Source organism: Amphibalanus amphitrite, unplaced genomic scaffold, assembly GCF_019059575.1.
Source record: "Amphibalanus amphitrite isolate SeventyFive unplaced genomic scaffold, NRLGWU_Aamphi_draft 001385F_arrow, whole genome shotgun sequence".
In the NCBI taxonomy this organism is placed as follows: Eukaryota; Metazoa; Arthropoda; class Thecostraca; order Balanomorpha; family Balanidae; genus Amphibalanus; species Amphibalanus amphitrite.
The window spans coordinates 16835-31336 of record NW_024882878.1 but is presented as its reverse complement, the minus strand read 5'-3'; the positions used below and the strand labels follow the sequence as shown (position 1 = coordinate 31336).

General features: G+C 61.7%; 1 protein-coding gene across 1 annotated transcript in view; it reads left to right on the top strand.

The window, feature by feature from the left end:
- Nucleotides 1–14502, top strand: part of LOC122372678 (calcium uniporter protein, mitochondrial-like) — a gene marked incomplete at its 3' end in the record, with an annotated part of 65876 nt that overhangs the window by 35052 nt on the left and 16322 nt on the right. The window lies entirely within an intron of this gene.

The following is a 14502-nucleotide window of genomic DNA, read 5'->3' as shown; positions in this document are numbered from 1 at the left end:
TCGGCCCGCCATTATCGGCTCGTCCAGTAACCGATGTTGTCGGCGCCACTGACACCCCCACGGCGCGCGCTCCGCGTGCGCTGCTCGGACGGAGATGCGCTGTGTCGTGTCCGCGTGTGTACCACTACTGGGCCGGGAGGGGGCCGGGCTGAGCGGACAGTGGAGCGGTCCCGCAGTGCTGCCTCGCTCCGCCGACGGAGAGGGGCCCGGGGCGGCGGGAACGTTCCCCTGGAGCATCGCCCGCAGCGATAGATGTCTGATGTATGTCTCCCTGACCCGGCGGTCCGTCCACTGACTGCTGACCGCTGACCGCTGACCGCTGACCGCTGACCGCTGACCGCTGACCGCTGACCCAGTCCCGTCGGCTGGTCCGCCGGTGTGGCGCGGACTCTGATCTCCCAGTTTCCGCTCGCCAACCCGATAGACATAGTTGAACAATGAACCCTTCGGCCATCCCAAACGGCCAGTGTCGGCGTCAGAGCTAGGGGGCGGGCGAGGGGCTACGATACGGGAACTGTTAGCGAGCAAATAGGCATTTTTGATATCTTCGCAAAGACGGCCGGCGCTCGGAGCGCGGCGGTCGGTCCGCCGCGCCACGCCGCTCACATATGTGTCATCTGGCCCCTGTCCTGGTTCTCATGCCCACGTGTTGTGCGTACCACGAGGGCTGAGACGGGACGGGGGCCTGACAGTCTCGACCGTGACTCCGCCGGCGCGACACGGCCCGGTGCACGACGTGGCCGACGTGGCCTTACGTACGACGCGGCCGACGTGGCCTTACGAGAACGATACGACTCAGTGAACTGCACCTGTGACCGCCGTATTTCACCCTTTTTAACCGCTTACTAAGTATTCAAGAATAGACTTTTACTTATATGAACAATAACTTTATGGTCCTCCGGGTAACGAGTACGAGAACGAGTGAACGATCACGAGCACGCACGAACATTTCCGCATCGAACGGGTGAACTGTACGTTTCTCATGAACATTCTGGTCCTCCGGGCCGGATATCAGTGAACTAACTAGTGTGATGGATTTACAGTGACGACGCGGTGTTGTGAACTGTGAGTACAATGTCTGACAAGCGGTCACGACATGCCAGTGATGCGAAATCACATCAAAGCCGCCGAAGCTCGTATCACACGAGGAGCGAGGCGAGCTTCAGCACGGCGTCCTCCGGTCTCAGTGAAGCCCGCCGCCGGGCTGCACTTAGCCAGCTCCAGGCGGAACAGGCCCAGCGCGCCGCCGCCGCCAAGGCTGAGCTGGCCCGGCGTCTGGCGGAGGCGGACGCGGAGCAGGCCCGACGACAGGCGGAGCAGGCCCGGCGTCAGGCGGAGGCGCAGGCGGAGCAAGCCCGGCGTCAGGCGGAGGCGCAGGCGGAGCAGGCCCGGCGTCAGGCGGAGGCGCAGGCGGAGCAGGCCCGACGGGAGGCGGAGGTGCGGGCGGAGCAGGCAGAGGCGCAGGCAGCCCTGGAGGCACAGGCGGCGAAGGATGAAGCTGAGTGCCGTCAGCTGGAGCTGGAGCTGCTGGAGCAGGAGGAGCGGGGTTCGCAGCACCCTCGTTCTTCCGCTGCACCATCCGTCGCTGGTCTTCCGGTGGTTGCAACTGAGCCACCGGCACTGGTGGACGTGTCTCGACAAACGGACGAGTCAACCACGCGCACCCGACAGTGGCTGGCTCAGTCTCAGCTGCATGTGCCGCCAGTGGATACGGCTCCTGTCGGCACCCTGCCTCCACCTGCAATGCGTCTGCAGCGCCCGTCCAGTGACGACACGCGAGCGGTCCCACATCTGCCGCGCATCACGCTAGAGAAGTTCGGCGGCTCTGCCATCGAGTGGCCGCGGTGGATAGCCCTCTTCAAAGCGCTGGTGCACGACCGCGCTGATCTCACCGACGTGGAACGGCTAACCTACCTGCAGACTCACCTGACGGGGCCGGCAAAGGAGTCGGTGCGCGGCATGCTCTGCGACGCCAGTCTATATAGCACTGCCCTGGGTGAGCTGGAACGAGAGTTTGGTGACCCGTCCCGTGTGATACACGCCACGATGAAAAGACTGATCACAGCGCGGCCAGTGAAAGACGGTGACCTGTCAGCGCTCACAGAGCTGTCTCGTGAGCTCCACACCGCGGTGAGCGTCCTACAGTGTCTGCACTACGAGCACGACCTCGCTGCCGCCACGAACGTCACCACTGTGACTGGGAAGCTACCAGCCTCCCTCGCCTGGAGGTGGGGCGAGCACATGGTGGAAAACGGCATCACTCGTCCGACGCTCGTCGATCTCGACGAATGGCTTCGCCGTCATGTGTCAGCTGGTCGGTTGGCCTTGAACGTGACCACCAAGCAGCTGCCGAAGGTCGAGGCTAATGACGCTGAGTGCCGCCCGAGACGCGTGTTTACCACCGCGTCGGCGCGGCCCACGCCGGCGGCTGTAAAGCGGGAGAGGACAGCTGCCATAAAGTCATCAGCGGACGGACACAGTGACTGGTGTACCATGTGTCAGCAAACACACGAGCTCCAGCACTGTGACGAATTTCTCGCGCTGACTGTGAGTGAGAAGGCAGAGTTCGTTGGCAGAAACGGACTGTGCTTTAACTGCCTGGGTCGCGATCACATCAGCGCCACGTGTCCCAGTGATGCACGATGTGACGCGGAGCACTGCGGCAGGCGTCATCACACGCTGTTACACAATGGAGGACGAGTGTTTCCGCTGCGCGATTCCGATGATGGTACGCCGTCATCTGCCAAACATGTCGGCACCGCATCGGCCGAGCCTCGCAGTGATGTTCTCCTGCAGGTGGTGCCCGTCACCGTAAATGGGCCGGCAGGTAGCCGCACCACGAACGCACTCTTCGACCTGGGCAGTCAGGTCACACTGATCACCGACGACCTGTGTGACCGGCTCGGCATCTCGGGGCCCACCGACAAATTGGTGCTGAGTACGCTGAGTGGGACCCAAACGACGACGTCACGACGCGTATCCTTCGCCGTCGAGGCTGTGGGCGGCGACGGCAGGGCACACCGTATACGAAACGCCCAAACGACGCCGACGTTAAACGTGTCAGCCAAGGCCATGGACTGCACAGTGGCAAAGGAGAAATGGCCGCACCTTGCCGACCTGGATCTCCCCAGCGCCACCCACGGCCCAGTGGAGGTGCTCCTGGGAACCGACGTCATCGAACTTATTGTGCCGCGGGAAGTGATCGAGGGACCGACGGGAACGCTGTGCGCCGTAAGGACGCTGTTGGGATGGACGGTGACCGGGCGGGCGTCGGAACGCTCGGTGCTCGATGGTGAACACGTTGTCAATCACGTTCGTGTCAGTGATAAAACGAGTGCAGTCGCTGAACGTCACACCCAGGAATCATCAGAGACGACCCAGTGGTGTCACGCAGCCGAGCCGCCGGGCCCGGCCGACATCTTCAGCAGAGGCGGCCCGGGGACGGACCTCGCCCCGGGCGGACCGTGGATACGAGGTCCAGCTGCGCGGTCCGGCCCGGCCGCCCTCTCCGACGACGAGACGAGGGTGACAGCGTGCGTCACCGAGCGAGCGGAGCCGGTCGTAAACGGCAGTGACTTCTCGTCCTGCCTCATGGACTCCGGCGGCCTGCTCAGAGTCGGTGGCCGTCGCTGGAAGCGGAAGAACACGCAGCCGCAGGATCGCTCCTGGCGACGCCGGCGGCGAGAGTGTCTCCCCGCGCACGCCGACCGCACACTGCATGTCGATCATGGACACGACCGAGGTCAAGGTTGGCGAACTAGTGCGACTGACCGACGGAGACGTACCGCGTGGACACCGGCCGATGGGACGAGCGGAGTGTATGACCCCGGTGTAGGCGGTCGTATCCGCGCCGTGGATGCGACGACTGCCACTGGTCGTTACAGGCGGCCAGTCTCTCGTCTCTACCGTCTCGAGTGCGACGGCGACGAACAGTAAACGGACTCGGAGAGATAATGTGCGGCACGGGGGACGGCTAAAGTGAGTCGTCTACGACCGCACTGTGCCGCCGGCGAGCAGTGTGGAGATCGGAGCATTTATTAGTGTTTCCTGCGCCCACCATTCGCGATGCCAACGTGTGTGTGTGTGCGTGTGAGAGTGAGCCGCTCATTCTGTCCGCTGCGAATGGTCATTTGTGTTGAGTGCAGCCATTAGCTGTCAGCTGTGAGCCGTTTGACAGTTCTTGAACGCGCTAGTAGTTTACGACCTTAGAGTGTAACATAGCAGTGTTAGATTAGTTTATGATACGCACCGTGTTAGCGCTATTGTACGTCCGCGTTTGTTCGCTTCGCCGCTTCGGTAACGTAATGTGTGTCATGTTGTACATTGTGTGATGGGTGTTTGTTGTGTGTCGGCCATGTGACGGCAATGTCACTGCCGCCAATGCCTCTCGGCCCAGCGTGTGTAGTTTACGACATGCGTCAGTGTGTGACGGCACCCGGCTGCCGAGACCGCGCCGTCACCAGTTTTATGACTGGGTGATTGTTGGCGGGATAATGCCTGCCTCAGTCAGACATTGTGTAGTGCGTAATGCGTATTGTATGTGAGTGTATGCATATTGCACACGGTGTGCGGATCGTGGCGAGTGTGTGCGTGCGTACGAGACGCTTGAACGATTGCTCGCTAGTTGTTGGATTTTCCGCGGATGATCGCGAAAAACCGGGCCGGCTATGTTAGCGAGCAAATAGGCATTTTTGATATCTTCGCAAAGACGGCCGGCGCTCGGAGCGCGGCGGTCGGTCCGCCGCGCCACGCCGCTCACATATGTGTCATCTGGCCCCTGTCCTGGTTCTCATGCCCACGTGTTGTGCGTACCACGAGGGCTGAGACGGGACGGGGGCCTGACAGTCTCGACCGTGACTCCGCCGGCGCGACACGGCCCGGTGCACGACGTGGCCGACGTGGCCTTACGTACGACGCGGCCGACGTGGCCTTACGAGAACGATACGACTCAGTGAACTGCACCTGTGACCGCCGTATTTCACCCTTTTTAACCGCTTACTAAGTATTCAAGAATAGACTTTTACTTATATGAACAATAACTTTATGGTCCTCCGGGTAACGAGTACGAGAACGAGTGAACGATCACGAGCACGCACGAACATTTCCGCATCGAACGGGTGAACTGTACGTTTCTCATGAACAGGAACCAATGCGATAACTCGGCTGTCCGTTTCTGTCCGCCCTTTTAGTATTCCTGGACAGTGTGGGGACCAACTTGGCAGCTACTCTCTGTGAAACTCCCCGCTATGGAATGGGGATCTGCAGGTCCCGGATCCTGTGCGCCGCCGCCGCCACCACTTATAGAACTCCTGCATCGTGTTATTAGCAGTCAAAGTGCGTCCTCCAGCCGTTATGAGGCGGTGACGCGGCAGCGCGGCGGCCCCAGTTCTGTCCCACCGACGCTGCAGCGGAGCTCCGCGACCGAGCGGCACGGCGGCACTCGCCCCACAGTAGCGTTATTATCGCCCGGTACCCTCACCCACAGCCGCCTCCGCCCCGGCGGCGGCGGTCCGTGTGATGACGCGCCTCCGTGGCCCGGCCGCCTCTTTAGTTCCTCGTTTGCGCGTCGGTAGCAGGGGGGGGGGGGGGCGGAAGGCGCTCCGTGCTCCATTGGGCTGCCTGCGTCCGACCATCGATCAGCCAGCGTCCCCACCCCCACCGCGGCACCACACCCTCCCACCGCGGCACCCACCCCTTCGGCCTCACGGCTCACATCAGCCGGCGTCCCTCCCACCACGGCTGGATCCACCCCCAGTCCCCCAGCCCTCCCACCGCGGCACCCATCCCCTCCGACCGCGGCACCCACCCCTCCCACCACGGCACCCATCAGCCGGCGTTCCCTCCCGCCGCTTCCGTAGGCGCGGCTGCGCCCTGTCGCCCGTTCTTTGGCGCCCTGTCGCCGGGTCGGTGGCGCCCTGTCGCCCGTTCTTTGGCGCTGTGTCGCCGGGTCGGTGGCGGTCCGTCAGTCGTCACCCCACCGCTGGCGGTCCTCCCCCGGGGTGGCGGTGAGCCAGTACCGGCGGCGGTGCTAGATATCCACCGGCGGCGGTGCTCGATATCCACCGACTCGACGGCTGGTGAGTGAGAGCGAGTGCCGCCGCGGGCTCCTATCTGGCGCCGCGCCGCCGGCCGTGCCCATCCCGGCTGCTATCGGGCCCCGAGGTGCCGCGGCCCACGGACCCCGTCCGTCGGCGGGCAGTGACCGATGCGGGTCACCGGGGTCACCGCTGACCGACAGAGGCGCGGAGCCTGGCTGTGTGGAAGTAAACTACTGCGTCTGATCGAGCCGGCACTGATGACACTTTGTCATTCGTCCCACTCTGGATCCGGGGCCGGCCGTGTTGCCGTCCGGCGGATCCAGGTGGTAGTCTGACCGGGACGCGGCTCCCTGGTCCGGGGACGGCCGGCGAGCGGCGCCCTCGGGGCTGACACCGTCAGGGAGGTCAGGAGTCGGTACCGCGGCCGCCGACCGGGGATCACTGGTGTACGAAATCGGCAGACCCGCGGCCTGCAGACGAGCCACCTGCTGAGCGGGTGAACGGCAGCTTCCTCCCGGCCCAGCTGCTCCCGGGTGGCTCAGCAGCGGCTACCAGCTCCGGGTCAGCAGCGGCTCCCAGCTCCGGGTCAGCTCTCAGCAGCTAGCTCCCGGCCGGCTGCTGTGTTTGAACATTTCTGACCACCAACTGGGCCCTCCTGCTGGTCCTCTATTATTTACCGCCGGCTCAGTTGGCACAGCATGAGCAGTACTTCTTTTCGGAATAATCTGTTATTGATTCATGGTCACTGTCTAATCGTGCCTGTGAGTCGTTCCGCTGTATAGGCTTCATGCTCACTTCACACTTGTACTGAGGGCGCATTCAATGAGAGCCTCTTGCTCTGACTGAATAGTCTGCAGCGCGTGCGTCACTGCCACCCCCTCTAGCGTGTGCCCGTCGCTGTCCCCCCCCCTGTGTAGCGCGTGCCCGTCACTGCCCCCCCCCCCCTATGTAGTGCGTGCCCGTCACTGCCGCCCCGCCTCTTTGCAACTTGTGCCCGCCCCGCCAGCTGCCGCCGCGGTAGGCAGGGCTGACGGCGCCGGCGGACCCCGGATTGTCGCCGCCGTGTGCCGCCCGCCGTGTGCCGCGCCGGCCCGGTGAAAGCTCACTGAATCTGCCGTCGCCGATTTTCCGGGCGTCGATTGCCGTTCGGCAGCCGCAGCCACAGCTGCTGCGGTGGGTGAAACCGCTCCGTTTGTCTCTCAGCGGGACTGTCTCACCGAGACTGTCTCAGCTGAGAGTTCAGCGAAGGTTGTATCTGCTGAGAGTTCAGCCGACACTGCCTCAGCTGAGAATTCGGCCGAGACTGTCTCAGCTGAGCTGAGGAAGCTGAGGCCCCGGTGAGGCCGCGGCGGTACGATTAAAGGGGCGGCGAAATGGACCTAGCTTCTGACCTTTATGTCATTCCATTCCACTGTGAAGTGTCGTGATGTCACGGACCCGACCTGCACTCAGCGCTGCCCGGCCGCTGGTCGGCAGGAACGGCCGCGGCTACTGACTGTCGACTGGCGGCTGCCCCGCGGCGTGCCGCCCGGACGGGCCGGTCGGTCGGCAGCCCCCGCAGCCCGCCGGCGGCCGCGCGCCGCTCCGGTCTGCATGTCGGCCGTCTCGCCAGGCCCTATTGTGGCCACACTTTGGAAAGCCGCCGGAATACGGCGGTGCGGCCGGCCGGCCGGGCGCAGTTCCTCCCACCGTGACCGGACAGTGACTGCGCCCATTGTGAACCGGCGGCTGCAGACTGAGCGCGGCTGGGCACCGGGATACTGTCTACTGTCCATACTGTCCACTGCCCGCCCATCGTGAACCGGCGGCTGCAGACTGAGCAGGGCTGGGCACCGGGATACTGTCTACTGTCCATACTGTCCACTGCTCGCCAATTGTGAGCCGGCGGCTGCAGACTGAGCAGGGCTGAGCACCGGGGGAGGGAATACTGTCCACTGCTCGGCCATATCGGTGCACTGCTCGCCCAGTGAGTTCACCCGCCAGTGCCGCCGTGGTCTGTCGGCCGCCGATGCGGACACCGCGGCCGACTGTAGCCGGTATTCGGTCCGGACTTCGGAATCAGGACCTACCCGGACTCCGGAATCAGGGCCCATCCGGAGCGCCGCTATTGGTCACATGATAATTGGGATCGGAGAGCGATCTGGCTGAGCGGGCGTCGGTTCACCGCCAACCGGGCTCCAAAGGCGCCAGTCCGCACTGTATACTAGTGATGTCAGTTACAGAAAATCGGAATACCGATACCAAACCAAATACCAACCAAAACTGTGGAGAAATACCGAAGCCAAACCAACTTGGGAACATGAGGGAAATACCAACTTTTTACCGATTTCTTCGCCTCTTATAAATAAGTGGGGGTTCATGATACCAACAAAATACCGAACACATTAGGATTGAAATACCAAATACCAAGTTGGTATCGGTTTGGTATCGGTATACCAAAAAGTCTGTATCCGATTGACATCTCTACTGTATACAAACCGGGCCCCAAAGGCGTCACTCCGCCTTGTACACAAACCGAGCTCCAAATACATATGGCTTCCATTGAATGGAGGCTGCATTTTTATAAAAGAAAACCTTGTCCTAAGGTTTCTTATAACAACGATTTTGCCGTTTCCTGATTCGTGCATTACTTATTTGTAGCTGCATACTATTTTACCATGAATGTATTAGGTACATGATTGGAAATGGGTTGATTTGGTTTACCATATCGGTGTTGAGTGCGATATGTTGGGCCGATGGATGTGGATGTGAAACACACACTCCGGCTGCCGCTCAGGTCTCGTGTCTCTGCGTCCTAGGCTCACATCAACGATAGGAATATGAAAAATTTCAGCGGGACACACCCGACCTTTTCCCAACGCGAGCCGTGATTCTGACTGGTGGCTCCCACGCTGGGCCGGGTGGTGCCCGCACTGTGTGGGTATGGCTGTATAAGCGTATAGTACGCATTTCACCGTACCTGGTCTGTGGCGGCTGCCGAGCCGTCTGCTGCAGTGCCTTGCTGTCCCGGGTCGGTGCTGATGGGTCAGGTCGGGTCCGGTGGGGCCGTCTGCCCCAGTGCCTTGCCGTCCCGGGGCGGCGCTGACGGTTTGGGTCGGGTCCGGTGGGGCCTTCTGGTCGGCGCTGCCCTGCTGTCCCGGGACGGTCGGGTCAGGCCGGATCCGCCGCTTCCACAGCTCCCAGCGCGACTCAGCCGGCGCCGGCCGCTGCCGCCCCTCACTCCGCCACTCGCAGAGCGCGACTGATCACATTTTCTCCGCGGCCGCCGTCACCGCCGCCGCCGCCGCCCGCGGCCACCGCCCGGGCGGAACGCCCAGGTGGCCGCCCCCCCCCCCCTCGGAGGGGGGACTGAGTGGCTTGCCGACCGGCGCGGCTGGCTCCCAGGGCGTCCGACCCGTCAGCTGCCTATTGGAGTGCTAACGTTGCTTTTCTATGGGTTCGGTTTAATGGCTTTCCGCAGACACATGCACAGTGATCTCAGAAGGTACCCTTTATATAGGTGTATCGGACAGTGAGTTGTGCGCCCTGCCCTAGGCCGATGTCTTCCGTGTTGGTTCGTCTCAGCTGACACTGTGGCCAGATCGACACTGATTGGTGCAGGCTGCCGGGCCATCTGGCCGCCGCTCAGGGCATGTCATAGGCCGTGTGTGTGATACTGGCGGCGCGGGCCGATAGCACTGCCGCTCAGCGCCGGACCGAGTCCCCCGTGGTACCCCCGTGGTACCCCTGTGTTACACCTGTGGTGTGCTCTGTCACCGCTGTGACCGTTGCTGGATTCAGCCATGGGGTTGATTGGGGAGAGCGGGGGGGGGGGGCTGATCGCTGCCGGCCGGCCCGCACCTGGCCACAGATCAATGGACACGGGACATGTGGATAGGGAAGTAGCCAACACCGGTCTGGTACTTTACCGTACTGGCCGGGCTGGAACTGCCACGACCTGCCGCACGGAGCCAGGCGGGATCTCAGCTCCCAGCTGTCCCATCAGCAGCGGGGCTGAGACGCGGCTAGACGATGGGCGGTGGACGTTGGGCGGCGGCCGATGGCCAGTGACACGGTCGACCGACGCCGGCCGGCGGGCTGTCGGCTGTTTCTGGCACCGTCAGAGCGCCGCCTGCGGCCGGCTGGGATTACCGCGGCGACGACCGGCCACCCGGCATCCACTGCCATCCTCCCAGAGCTGCCGGAGCTCCCAACTCCCGCTCACGGAGCCGCTGGAGCGGCCAACTCCCACTCACGGAGCTGCTGGAGCGGCCAACTCCCACTCACGGAGCTGCCGGAGCGGCCGCGTGCCGTGCTGGGCGGAGTACGGGTCGTGGTGTGTTATTGACGCGGCTCCACCACGGGCTGTGTGTCCGCGCCCGTCCCTAATGTTCCTAATGTCCCGGCAAATCGGACGCCGTCAGACGCTCCCAGCCGGCGGGCGGTGTGCTGTACTCCCCCCCCCCCTCCTGAATGACCGGGGAGGGGAGGGGAGCGCCCCCCACCCCCAGGGACCCCCGGTGGGGGGGGGGCTCCCCCCATTGATCGGTGACCGTGTCATCAGTCGCGATAGGGCGATTGTGCCTAATTAGGCGGTGACCCGAACCGTCGACCGACCGTCGACCGATCCCCTATCGACCGGTCCCCCCTCACACACACAACGCCCGGGGGGAGGGGGAGGGTCTGCGCACCGGGCCACAGGGGTGTGGACAGGCCTAATGGTCTCAGTAATGTGCGCTCGATTCTGACAACAAACTATCCATGTGCATTGAAGTGGTGACCACACAAAACCTGATAGACATCCACTTCTTTTACGCTTGGTGCCTATCCCGCTATCGCCTTTTACCCGTTTCATAACGGTCGTATTGCTGCACTGTGTTGGCATGATAGTGTAGGTACTGGAGCGGTACGGTATCTGGCAACTGGCGCGACCGGCGCGGGGGGCGGGGGCGGCCGAAGGTCAAGTCGGGCCCGGCTGGTGACCTCACCCCCTCCGACCCCACCGACGGCGACACGGAGGGCGGCGCGGCGTACAGTCGTGTACAGGTTGATGGTCCCCTACTCTTTATCCACCGGGTTCCTATGGCTCAGCATTGGCAGCAGCCGCCTGGTACCGGTAGGCTGTGCCGCATGACCCGAGAGTGAAGCGGCACAGTCTACCCACGCCGTTTGACATCGGCTCGGGTCGCCGGGTGGAACGCTTTGTAGACCAGCTGTTGCGTCAGACCAGCGCGGGGGGAGGGGCTCGTCTCGGTGGTTGGCGTGGGCTGGTGAGTGGTGTGGGGCGTGTTGGTGGACCATGGGGGCTGGGCGGGTGTGTGTGGTCACTTGCTGCATTGCACATTTTGCGTCGCTTAACAATTGCATTCCTGTTTTTGCTAGGCACAATGCACGGAAGACCCAGCGAATATAATTTACTTTACTTGTGCATTGTGCAAGACGTGATTTGGCACGGTATCGAGGCAACCATAGGCCTTGTGCCTATGCATGATATTTAGGCAATACGTTTATGAAAACGGTAGATTGATGCTGGATGTCAATTCGTATTGCTAAATGTCGGCACGTATTAAATGAATGAATCAATCAATCAATCAATCAAACAATCAATAGACATGTATAAAACCGTTTAAATGGCTCGCAACCACTAATAGCAATCACACCATCCTAACTCGGAAAAGCAGCCGGAGCCCTGATGAGGCTCGAACCGGGACTCCACGCTGTAAATTTCGCCAATGATCCATCATTCCACCAAGCTAGAGTAACCGGCACCCGAACCCACAAAAACATTAATTGACTTTGCCGCCGACCTCCCGGCCCCGCCGCCCGCCCGGCCAGACTTTGCCCCGGCCACAGCCACCATCCGGTGTAGCTCAGCGTAGGAGTGCTCGACTGTCAAACTGACCGGTAGTGAGGGGCCCGGTTCGAAACGCTTCGGAAGCTGGATGTTTATCTCTCGGTGGGAGGCTTTACGTTTAGTCCACTTTTCAGAAAGATCATTTGGTGACTGATCTGTTTTCTTTCTTTGCTGCAATTCATGAGGAGACCGTATGCACCCTTACCTGTCCTTCCGCACCCCACTTGGGAGATGGGTGGTTGCCCCCCCATGGGTTTGTGAATATCTCTAAAACGAATTTTTGGAGGGGGATATGATCGGTTCTATGCGACAAGTGACCACACACGCCCAGCCCCAGGTCCGCTCACTCCCTACCCATATCACCCCCTCCCCACACCACACTCCAGCCCGCCTCATCCACCGAGCCGAGCCATAACGAGCCTCAGCGCCCCGGGGCGCGACCTGTCAGTAACAACAGTGACAATATATCAAATCCGTTAACTCCTCTATGAATGTCGTCTCGCAGATCCGGCAGTTTGGGCTTCAACGACTGAATGTTGAGGTGTCCAATTATCAGGTCTGGTCCAGTGTCGCCGTGGCGGCGCCAGCTCGCGCCGCCTCGATGTCCCCGACGCTTGGACGCGCCCCTGCCCCCGCGGCGCACGCAGCCGCCGGCCCGCGTCCCCGCCGGTTCGCTGACAGGTCGCGCCCCGGGGCGCTGAGGCTCGTTATGGCTCGGGTCGGTGGATGAGGCGGGCTGGAGTGTGGTGTGGGGAGGGGGTGATATGGGTAGGGAGTGAGCGGACCTGGGTCTGGGCGTGTGTGGTCACTTGTCGCATAGAACCGATCGTATCCCCCTCCAAAAATTCGTTTTAGAGATATTCACAAACCCATGGGGGGGGGGCAACCACCCATCTCCCAAGTGGGGTGCGGAAGGACAGGTAAGGGTGCATACGGTCTCCTCATGAATTGCAGCAAAGAAAGAAAACAGGTCAGTCACCAAATGATCTTTCTGAAAAGTGGACTAAACGTAAAGCCTCCCACCGAGAAATAAACACCCAGCATCCGAAGCGTTTCGAACCGGGCCCCTCACTGCCGGTCAGTTTGACAGTCGAGCACTCCTACGCTGAGCTACACCGGATGGTGGCCACGGCCGGGGCAAAGTCTGGCCGGGCGGGCGGCGGGGCCGGGAGGTCGGCGGCAAAGTCAATTAATGCTTTTGTGGGTTCGGATGCCGGTTACTCTAGCTTGGTGGAATGATGATGGATCATTGGCAAAATTTACAGCATGGAGTCCCGGTTCGAGCCTCATCAGGGCTCCCGCTGCTTTTCCGAGTTAGGATGGTGTGATTGCTATTAGTGGTTGCGAGCCATCTAAACGGTTTTATACATGTCTATTGATTGTTTGACTGATTGATTGATTCATTCATTCATTTAATACGTGCCGACATTTAGCAATACGAATTGACATCCAGCATCAATCTACCGTTTTCATAAACGTATTGCCTAAATATCATGCATAGGCACAAGACCTATGGTTGCCTCGATACCGTGCCAAATCACGTTTTGCACAGTGCACAAGTAAAGTAAATTATATTCGCTGGGTCTTCCGTGCATTGTGCCTAGCAAAAACAGGAATGCAATTGTTAAGCGACGCAAAATGTGCAATGCAGCAAGTGACCACACACACCCGCCCAGCCCCCATGGTCCACCAACACGCCCCACACCACTCGCCAGCCCACGCAAGCCACCGAGACGAGCCCCTCCCCCCGCGCTGGTCTGACGCAACAGCTGGTCTACAAAGCGCTCCACCCGGCGACCCGAGCCGATGTCAAACGGCGTGGGTAGACTGTGCCGCTTCACTCTCGGGTCATGCGGCACAGCCTACCGGTACCAGGCGGCTGCTGCCAATGCTGAGCCATAGGAACCCGGTGGATAAAGAGTAGGGGACCATCAACCTGTACACGACTGTACCCCAGGTCACCAGCTGTAGGGAAGGGGGAGGGGTACGTCAGAGCACCAGATGTGCCCGTGACGTCCGTCAGCTCAGAGCCGCCGCCACTGGTGACGGGTCGTCGACCTCGTCTGTGGGGCCGCCGCCGCCGCACCACACGAAGGACCCGCTCCCGCTCCCGCTCCCGCTCCCGCTCCCGCTCCCGCTCCCCTTTACACTCACCACTGTACTGCTTAGCTGCTGCGGGGACAGACGCCGCTGTACTGGTGCGGGGACCGACGCCGCTGTACTGGTGCGGGGACCGACGCCGCGGTACTGGTGCGGGGACAGACGCCGCTGTACTGGTGCGGGGACAGACGCCGCTGTACTGGTGCGGGGACAGACGCCGCGGTACTGGTGCGGGGACAGACGCCCTGTCGGGTGATGTGCAGTTGAGAGGGTCCGGCTGCCGGCAGTTCCCGTCTGAGCTGCCGTACTGGGGTGGAACTGCGCACCGATCATCCGGTGTCGGCCGGTGGCAGGGACAGTCGGTCTGCCGGTACCGCTACTACTCCCGAGAACGGCCAGCCAGTCAGTCCGGTACCGCTGCTGGCAGTACAGACAGTCAGGTACCGCTGCTGGCAGTACAGACAGACAGTCCTGTACCGCTGCTGGCAGTACAGACAGTCAGGTACCGCTGCAGGCAGTACAGACAGTCCG